At 49.6% G+C, this 7,701-nt stretch overlaps 1 protein-coding gene across 1 annotated transcript in view; it reads right to left on the reverse strand.

Annotated features, from left to right (window-relative positions):
• Epb41l3 (erythrocyte membrane protein band 4.1 like 3) overlaps positions 1-6,999 on the reverse strand; it is a 226,521-nt gene extending 219,522 nt beyond the window's left edge. Inside the window, exon 1 of the mRNA XM_048806517.1 lies at positions 6,700-6,999. The gene's annotated coding sequence lies outside the window, so the exon portion shown is untranslated. The remainder of the gene's footprint in view (positions 1-6,699) is intronic.
• Positions 7,000-7,701: the final 702 nt, after the last annotated feature.

Raw genomic sequence — 7,701 nt, forward strand, 5'->3', positions numbered from 1 at the left:
GCATTCAGTTCTTGATGGGCATCTTGCCCAGCACGTCTCATTTTCCTTTCAACCTAATCACTATCAGCTTGGCTTTCCACATTTGACTCTGCTTTTGAAAGCTCTGAGCTCATGTGACCATATCCTCATCTTTAAAATGAAGAATGTCAATAACTTTACAGATCCTTTAGTTTCCAAAGCTTAAATTACCCATGTAATTAGATAAAGGTGGTAGAGGTTGATTTTTGAAGTTTCCAGATAAATTGCCTGTATTTCCACTTTGCCTAGAAGGACCTGCTCAAGGGCTGGGCACTTCTTCCTCATTATCATCTTGACACAGGTTTAGAACATCCTTCTCCCTCTTCTCAGACATCTGGGGATGATTATTCACTCAGTGAAAAGTTATGGAGTCCCCACTCTGGACACCACTTTGCAGTCAAAGATGAATAAGATGGAATCCTAGCTCTCAATCAACAAAACACGTGAAAGAATAAAAACATGGCACGTTCCCTGACAGAGGAAAAAGTTGCAGAAGGAAGGATGGGAGAGAAACCTTCTGAATATGATCTTGGAAAACTTCATGAGGGATGTAGTATTTGAGTTGGGCCTTAAACAACTGGTTCAAAACAGAGACAGGGTGAGGGGCACATCTCAGTGGAAGGACTGGGATGAGAAAAGGATGCAGAAACAAAACTTAAAGGTGTGCCTAGGTATTGGCTGGAATTGCAATAGGTCTCCTGCAGTGGCCATGGGAGATAACACTAATGTACAGAAGAACAACATGGGGCTTTGCACACAACTTGAAAGGAGGTGGATCTCACCCTTTAGGAATTTGGGTTGGCATGAGGCTTGAAACAGGGAGTGATATCTTCAAAGCAGCACTGTAAAAGGATTACACTGGAAGCAGATGTTAGGGAGAAGAGAGTTAGCAGAGAGTGTGAACTAGGATATTATTGTGAAGGTCCGAGCAGGAGGTGTCAAAGGCTTGGGGTGGGACTGGTGACAATATGATAAAAAAGAAAGTGGCCATGGGAGGCCCACAACATGGCCACTGACTTTTCTGGGGAATGTGTCTGTGGAGGAGCCCTGGGGAGGAGGGGAAGGTGTCAGAAATGAAGATCAGGTCTCTCACCTGGGTGACTCAGGACATGGTGGTTCTGGGTGAAGGAGAAAGTCTGAAATTGAGTGAAGTTTCTGTCCATGTCTCGTTTGAGGTTGCTGTGTGAGGGCTGGGTGAAATATCCTCTTGGCAGTTGGAAATGTGAGACTAGATTTCTAATGGAAGCTGAAGAGTAAAGATCTGAATCTGGTAATCATTCATCCAGCTAATCTACACTCCTGGTTCCAGAAACCAGTGGCTTGTTGTTGGGGCAACTAACCTCAGAGCAAAACCATCTTATGCCTACTTTCCTGATGAAGAATCTTCCTGAGGACTTTGATATTATCTAGTGAGCTAATGTCAGGAGGTATGCAAGTTCTGGTTCACCCTTGTTTTCCTGCCACACTGAGCAAACTCCCCCCCCCCCCCCAGCCAACGACTTCCCGCTGTGAGCATTGTCATGCATTCCTTTGCCCATTAGTTTATTTTCTCCTGTTCTGATCTTCATTCATTCTCTTCAATGGAAATCTCTCCTAATAGTCCCCAATTATATTCAGGGCCTTTCCCCAGTCTCATCACTGATCTTAACCTACTTAACTGCTCACTTTCCTCATTATGTGGGATTCCAAGATAATGTCTCCTTAGCTCCTGCGTCTTGAATTCTTCCCACTGGATATGGTCCCTTTCATTAATATTGGGCCTTAGCTTGTCAAAACACACAGTGGACATGCATCAGCCCTGCTTTTCCACATAACACCATCGTAACATCACATCTACCTGAATGAAACCCTCAGGTGCTACTCAACTAGCATTAAAATAAAACACATTATTTTCATCTCTGCCAGGAGTGAGGTGACTTCTTTGATTTCTGTATTCGTTTTCTCTACTCCCCTATCACAACAACAAATCATGAACTATTTCTAATTGCTACCTATATTTCTCCATCTTAATTGTGAAGATCAGGTTCAAAACCTTTTAAAATCTCTAGTTGCTCCAGCATCTTTCCACTGAAAGTCATATTTACATTGGTATCTTTGTTTACTTATGTATTTTTAAATTGGCACATGATCATTATACATATTCATAGGGCTTAGTGTGATATTTTGACACATGCTTACAATAGGCAATGCTCAAATCAGGGTTATTGCATATCCATCACCTCAAACATTAATCATTTCTCTGTGCTGGAAACATTCAAAATCCTCTCCTCTAGCTACTTTAAATATACAACTAGGTTATTGTTGACTATATTCATCCTACTGTGCTATAGAATACGAGGACTTTATTTTATTTTTGTGGCACTAGACTACTAGAGCTTAATCCTCTTATCTAACTGTGTTTTTCAAAATAAATTTTTAGTTGTAGATGGACACAATATCTTTATTTATTTTTATGTGGTGCTGAGAATTGAACCCAGTGCCCCACACATGCGAGGTGAGTGCTCTACCACTGAGCTCCAGATCCAGCCCCTAACTGTATTTTTTAGTTGTAGATGGACACAATACCTTTATTTTATTTATTTATTTTCATGCAGAGCTGAGGATCGAACTCAGTGCTTCGCAAGTGGTAGGCAAGCGCTCTACCACAGTGCCACAACCCCAGCCCCTCTAACTGAATTTTGATTCCCACTAACTAACCTTTCTGCATCCTCCTTCCCCCACCCTCCCCAGGCTCTGGTATCTACTCTTCTACTCTCTACTTCTATGGGATCAATTTTTTCAGATTCCATATATGAGTGAAGACACATGGTATTTGTGGAAGTCCTGTCTTCTTTCCAATTGTGTTTCTTGCTCTCCTTGGTTAATCAGCTCTGAATAGGTAAATTGCATGTCCCCAAGCACTCACACTTCCCTTCTAGGTATCTCAAATAACTCCAAAGTCATAAATTAATTATCAGGATGTGGTAGGTGAGAATTATTATTCCCCTTACACACAAGGAAGAAGCTGCCCAGAGTAGACTGTGACTCACTCTACTCCCTGGATCTTTTTTAATGAATCATTCACAGTCAACCTGCCCTCGCTTCAAATCCTACAAAAATCATGACCTGGTTTAGTTTTTGTTCCCCAACCTTCCACCCCCGAGAAAGCATGCCAACATTCAGCATGTTGTGAGGAAAGTGAGCAATTTGGGGTTGTGGTTTATGATGAAAAACCTATGGCTCTTAGTTTTTGGAGAACAGAAGAAACAGAGAGCTGTGGAAATTGTTGGTGGTTGAGTAGGAGAACATTCAAGCTCAGGAGATGGACTTTCAGGGAAGGTGTTGGCATGCAGGCCAACTTTCGGGACCTTCTTGTTGCTTTTATATGGTCCTCTGTAAGGACTTCTCCTCCTCCTCAGGTTCAAACCATAAGGTAAGACCCATCCTTCTTGAAGTTTCCCTTGCTGTTGTCACTCAAAGGGTAGGATCACTTTGTCGCTATCATTTAACTGTCTCACCTATTTATACAATAACACCAAAATCATAATGTTCCTTCCATTTGGGCCCACCAACTAGAATATAAGCTTCATATGGGCAGAGACTGTGCTGTGTTCATCCTAATGTTCCAAACATTTAAACGAGTTTATCTAAAATGGAACAGAATATTTCTGAAGGTAGTGAGGCCTCCATTTCTATAGGCATTTAACCAGAAGCTGTTATTGGGGTTCTTTACCCATGTGACTCTGTCATCCTGGTATTTCAAACTTGCCTAATAGTTTACATGCTCTATTCAAAGTGGTTTACCAGTCCCAACGAGTTTAAAAATGTTTGCAACTAAACAGTGACTTCAAAATGAATAGGACCATTTATATAATGATTTGAATAATGATTAATCCTATAAATGATTAAATGTCTTTTCAGGACAAACGTTACATAATTACAAGCAGCAGTCTACTAATGTTTGTTGAACACCTACTCTGGGAACCAAAGGATGAGAGAGAGAGAGAGAGCCCTGTCTTCAGTAGCCTCCATTTCAGTGAGGAGGTTATCCCCATCATTGGGGTTCAGAACTCCCGGTATGGGTACACAGTTTCAGTTTCACATCTCTGCTCCTGCATAGATGTTTTCTTTTTTTTTCTAAGAAGCCTAATTGAAAAAGCCCTCTTTGTAAACTAATATTACAAGAAAGGCTCTTTAACCCTTTGGTATCACTTTGGTATCCAAACTGTGATTGATCCCACTGGGAAATAAATGTCTATGGTTTAATAAAAGAGGACGAAGACAGAGGCCCACAAGGTCATTTCAGAACCAATCTGAACTTTCCGTGTTCTGAAATATATGTAAAGATATGCACACTCACCCCCCCACACACACACACACTCTGACCCCACCCGTTTTGGAAGTATAATTCAGGTTTGGGGTGTGCCAATCTTGTTTAGTCCTTCAGTAACTGTCACAAGAAATGCATACGGGGGTCCCCACGCAGACCCTGCTTTGCTAGATTAGAGTCTGTTTCTATTCAAATGGAATTTAGATTTAAACTGCAATTAGATTTGGGATTTACAGTCCTTCTACTTTCATTCATTTCATGGATTCCAGCCCTCTCCCAGCTCAATCCAATGCACTTCAGAGGGAATTACACAAGTCAGCCAGCCTGAGATGGGGGAGGCTGTGTGTGTTCCAACATCAGGTCCCCCCGGGAGAGCGCCCAGGGCAGGAGCAGGACATCCAGGCTGGGTTGTGTTAGCCTCGCCTCCCTCGCCTCGCCTGGCTTCAGGGATCCCTGGAGCTCACCGCAGCCCTCTCGCGACTGCGAAGCGAATCCTGGCGTTTTCTTTTCTCCTATCTTTCCCACACTGGACCTTGCTCCCAGGAGGACTTTGCCTCCAGCACCCCAAGCTTTCTAGGCTCTGAGGCTTCCTCCGGGGCCAGCGAGAGTCCGCGCGGTGGCGGCGGCTTCTCTTCCATGGAAGGAAAAGTGAAAGCGGCTGCCGGCTGGGGGAGAGGGCGGCAGAACTCGCCGCATGGCTGCTGCTTCACCAGCCGCAGCGCCTGTCACCGAGCGGTGCAGATCCGGATCTCAACTTCCAGAGCAACTCCGCTGCCCCCACCCAGACACAGCTGCGACACGCCCTTCGGCGCAGGTCTCCAGTCCTGGGCTCTAGGCACCCGGGATGTCCACCCTCAGCTCTGCCGGACCACCCCACCTCCAGCTCAGCGCGCCGGCCCCGGGTTGGCCCGCGGGTCTCTAGCTCCCTGGCTTCCGATCAGGACGCGCGCGCGAAAGGGAGTTCAGAGCCCCCAACTTCGGCTTCCCGGTTGACACGACGCCCACCCTGGAACACAGGCCCACCTCTGCCGGCCTCCAGCGGCGGTCCTTACAGGCAAGCAACAGGAAGATGAAATGCCTAGCTAGGGGTGCTGCCCTGGATTTGGAAAAATAGCCTCAGTTGCCTCGGGAGCGCCTGAATCCTCCAACCCGCACCCTCTGGCCAAATGATTTTCAGCCTGGGACGCGCCTTGGAGGAGGAGACCGGGCGCTGGATCCTGAGAAGGGGAACCAACATCGCTGAGTTGCTGGAGTGCAGCCGCGCGCCGCTGGCGGCAAGGGGCGGTGAGGCTCTGCGGCTCGGTGGGGCAGGGGGAACCGGCTCCTGAGCCTCTGCCTCCCGGAGAAAGATACACACACACACACACACACACACACACACTCACACACACACACACACACACACTCACACACACACACACTCACACACACACACACACTGACAAGCAGTCTTCAGCTCCCCCACGCTGCAAGCCGGAACGCGGAGGTCAGAGTCACTCCTCTTTAAGGCAGTAGCTGAAATGCCGAGATGGTGGCGGATGTTGTGTCCTCACCTCCAAGGCTAGCACCTTCCCAGGAGACCCCCTGATCCCCCAGAGCAAGCTAGCTCTGGCTTCCAAGATTCCGCTCTTTGGGCAAGCAGTTCGAGCTGCAAGGGGGCGGGGATGAATACGGAGAGAGCTCTAAACCGCAAGTCCTTGCTCACCTCCCGCCCTACGGCGCAGAGAACTGGCCAGCCCCACTCTCCTCCAGCGCCCTACTAGGCTGCCAGGGCCGGGGAACGGGACCCTCAGGACATTCCAACTCTGGTAAGGGCGAAGAGGGGAGTGACAGCAGCAACCACTGCGCGCGTTGGCAAAGGCACGGAATCTCCGAATAGGCTAAACCGCGGGCGCGGAGGGGTGGAGGCAAGAGGGGCGGAGGAGGAGTTGCCAGAGCTGAGAGGGATGACGTCCTCCAGAGCCTCAGGCTCGAAGGGACAGAAGATTCGTGTGCTAGCCTGGCCCCGCGCGCTGGCTCGGGGGTTCTCCCAGGCGCAGCGCCCGGCTGCGGCTGCGGCTCCAGCACAGCGCACACGGGTACGATCCCGGCTAGCTCTAGCCAGGGCGCAAGCCCTCCTGTCCCCTGAAACCACCGCTCCGTCAGCCCCTCGCCACGGGGTGCCCACCCACAAGACCTTGCCTATCCCGGGCAGGCCTAGGCAGGCAGCCCCCAGCCGGTCTGGCTTCGCCCCTTCCTCGCTGTCTTCCCCGTCGACCTCAAGCCAAGGGCAGGCGCCCGCTCCCCAGCCCCTACCCACGAGGTGAGCCGGCGCTCCCGGCCTGCGCCCTGCTACCAAGAAAGATGGGACATTGTAAAGGAAAGGCGCTCACCTGGGTCTCAGAAGCCTTCCTCTCCCTCTCTTCTCGGAGCCTATTCCCAGCCCCCAGACACAACCTTCCTTGGAGGGGGAAAAAAAGTAGCGCACGGGCAGAGAGAGGTAGCGCTGCTTACAAGTCCCTGCTCAGCGGCTTTTTCCTTCGGATTCTCCTAGGTCCAGTCTTGGTCTTGGCGGCGGGAAAGGGCTCCCGGAGGCTAGAAGGGGCCGCCAGATCCTGGCTTCTCCCGCAGCGGTGGCCGCGGCACCTCCAAGTTGCCACCTGCGGCGCGCGTCGGGCGCCTGTGACAGCCCGCGCCGTTCAGCCCGTGTGGGCCCGCCCTCCGGGTCCGCTCGTTGGTTGTGCCGGGAGGTCGGGCGGTCCCTGCACTCGGCCCCGCCCCGCGCCCGCCCCGGAGTGGCGCGTTCCCTAAAGTGAGTCTCCTTCCTGGCCTCCCTGGGCTTTATAGCCAGCAGGCAATGCCATCTGGAGAGAATCAGGGACACGCACACGCGCGCGCGCACACACACACAAACACACACACACACACATTTGTGTAGCTAGGTGCTGGAGGAAAAAGAGTAAGTTTTAACAAATGTCTCTTCGTGTACTCTAAGGGGACTGGGCAACTTGGATTCTTTTGCTGGTATTGGGGATATGGGCTAGAAGGTGGTTTGGTTCCTTTAAGTTTCACCCACTCCACAATAAACGCTAAATATGATAAGCAGCATGGAGTCACCACTCTTCCCTCTCCTACCTACACTCTTCCACCTACACCACAGTAGTGGAGGATCCTTAGGTTCCAGCACTCACAAAGCCATCCCCACTTTTGCTCTCCAGGTTTCTAGGCCTGAAGACCAAAAGCTCATCCTCCACGTGCTTGCTTGATTCTGTGGCCTCCAGAGTCCAGGCCAAGAAAACTCCTGCCCATGCGTGTAAAAGACCTGTGCCCTTAGTGCTACTCTTGGGCCTTTTAAGTAAACCTTTTCCCTTCCACCTCTACCCCAAAGACCTGAG

The sequence above is a fragment of the Marmota marmota genome, unplaced genomic scaffold (genome assembly GCF_001458135.2).
Source record: "Marmota marmota marmota unplaced genomic scaffold, marMar, whole genome shotgun sequence".
Taxonomy (NCBI): Eukaryota; Metazoa; Chordata; class Mammalia; order Rodentia; family Sciuridae; genus Marmota; species Marmota marmota.